The sequence below is a fragment of the Eptesicus fuscus genome, chromosome 1, assembly GCF_027574615.1.
Source record: "Eptesicus fuscus isolate TK198812 chromosome 1, DD_ASM_mEF_20220401, whole genome shotgun sequence".
Lineage (NCBI taxonomy): Eukaryota > Metazoa > Chordata > Mammalia > Chiroptera > Vespertilionidae > Eptesicus > Eptesicus fuscus.
The window spans coordinates 104,477,963-104,480,540 of NC_072473.1; positions in this window are offsets into that span (position 1 = coordinate 104,477,963).

Below are 2,578 nucleotides of genomic sequence, written 5' to 3' on the forward strand. Positions count from 1 at the left end.
GATATCTAAACAAAAATCTTGAAATATCCCAACAAATTTAGTCTCAGCAAAATCTCCAATCACCCAAACTACACCTTTTCAGCTTGCTGAAAACAATAATCAATGGGCACTTGGGCTCACAGTAGTTATTTCTGCCTTCAGACTACCTGTTCTCTTGTCATGGTTTCCATCAATCTGCTGACACTGTCCCTGAATCACTTGCCATCTGAATGTGCACACCAGCTGCATAATAGGCAGTCCCTAGAGGTGCTAAAGGAAGACAGCCTGAAATGAAATATTTGCTACAGCAATCTGAACAGGACTATCTGGAAGGTGGTGGGGCTATTTGTGTGCCAGGGAAAAGGAGCAGGGGAGAGGGAGGGAACTAACATTTACTGAAATCCTTGCTGCTGGTAAAGAGGAAAAAGGGGCTTGGCAACTCATCATGACATTGAATCATCTAGTAGGTAGTTCCATCCATTTGTATTCTAGTTCAGGACTCTGCTTTGTAAGAGTATATACTATTTTGGCCTGTTGCTTTGACAAAGCCACCTTGAGGACGTACCTCTAGTCCCTAACTAAGCCATTTGATTGACTTACAAAGAGCTAGTTTGAGTGAATTTGTCCTTTTTAGCACTTGCTTTAGGTTTCTGTAGAATTCCACAGCCAGGAAATTCAGTAAAGTCAAATGGATGCTTTTCCCCCTCCTAGCTCTATGAAGCTTGGAGGCCTTAAGGTTGTTCAGACAAAAGGGGTCCAGACTGCAGTTTAAAAATGAAGGCCTCATTAGCTTAGGCATAAAAAAAATTGGCAACTGCTACTAGGAGCTCTGCTCTTCCCTCCATGAGGCTGACATTGACCCAAGCCATACCTTAGCAAACTTCAAGCTTATAAAGCTGTGGAATGAGTGAAATAAAGCCCAATGCCACTGCCTGCCTTGAAGCTTAGTCTTGGCCATGGCCAGTCTTTGTGGCATTTGGTCAGAGCTTTGATGGAAACTATAAGTTATAGTGTCCCTCCCTCCCTTACCAGCTCAATTAGAATCAAGGATCTGCTGGTGTAAAAAAAGCCAAGGCTTAAACCAGTTGCTAAGGTACAAAAAACATCAGTTCTACTAAAGAGGGCTCAGGGTAAAAGAAGATAGTAATCTACAGATGCTACAGGTCAATGGTCCAAACTATTGTGAGAACAGGGACTACTTTTAATTTCTGTAAATTCTTAGAATACTGATCGAAGAGGAGTAAGGTCATGACTGAGAGGAGAGACCTTAGCTGGAAGTCCCTGAGCAGGGTCAGAGAAATCAATGAGTGGGTCAGGGGAGCAGAGAGGACCTGGGACTTCTGAGGGATCCTGCAAGGGCATGGGGATTGCCTCATGCTTAGAGACTGTGCCAAATGCTAGACACATCATTTTATTTAATTCTCCTGTCAACTCTATGGATGAGCTGTTTTTATCTTAATTTTTTAGATCAGAAAAATAAGGCTCAGAGATATGAAGTCATTAGCTCAAGGGCACACAGCTAGTGAATGCCAGAGTAAAATCCAAATCTGTCTTACATTATAGTCTTTTCACTGTATGAGTTGCTTTAAGAAAAGGGAGCTAAAAGTGCTGAAACATGCACACCTCCATCCTGAGTCCCATAGTAACCACTGAGAGAGCAAGAGGGAAACATGCAGAGTAGGAGGTAGGTAGGATAAGGCAAAGTAGCTTAAGAATACTAAGAGAGCCCCAGCTGGTTTGGCTCAATGGATAGAGCATTGGCCTGCAGACTGAAGGGTCCCAGGTTCAATTCCAGCGAAGGGCACATGCCCGGGGTTGCAGGCCAATTTCCAGTAGGGAGTGTGCAGGAGACAGCCAATCAATGATTCTCTTTCATCATTGATGTTTCTATCTCTCTCTCCCTCGCCCTTCCTCTCTGAAATCGATAAAAATATATTTTAAAAAAAGAATGCTGAGAGAATTCAGGCTAGTAAGTACCCCTTACTTCCTAAAAGCCTCAGAATTCTCATGGACAGCACAGAAAAAGGCCAAGGGAATTTGCACTCAATATTGGAAAACCAGGAGCAAAAGGGTGATGTCAGTAGCACTCTCCTGGCCATTTTCACATAGTTCCTGCTGCAAGAAGAGAATCCTTCACATCTCAGATGTTGGCCTTATGACATTACGTACCACAATGCAGCAAAGGGCTCTCAAATCAATAGTACTTTCTGGCACACACTTCCTTGGTAAGCATTTTTGCATGGTGGACATAAAAATAAATGTGCAATGTAATATTTAAGAGTAACCTTTAGTTGTTAAGCTGATTGCTTAACAAGCTGTTACCTTTGCAATAGAAGCTTAGTAACTTAAGCTCACATAAAATCCCAACAGGCAGGTACTTCATGCAAAACACCCTAAATTGGCTGCCAAGAGAAGAGAAGAGGGCGGCAGGGATAAGGGTAGGAAGGGTTTGTGGCTTTAACTCAGGAAGCACACCATAAAGAACTTCAGTCTCTGACTTTTCATTGTCCTAATAAACAGCAGTAAAAATTTTATTGCCTTTTTGTGTTTCTGCATGTATGTGTTTGCCCATTATTTCATATGAAACAGTCTGCCACAG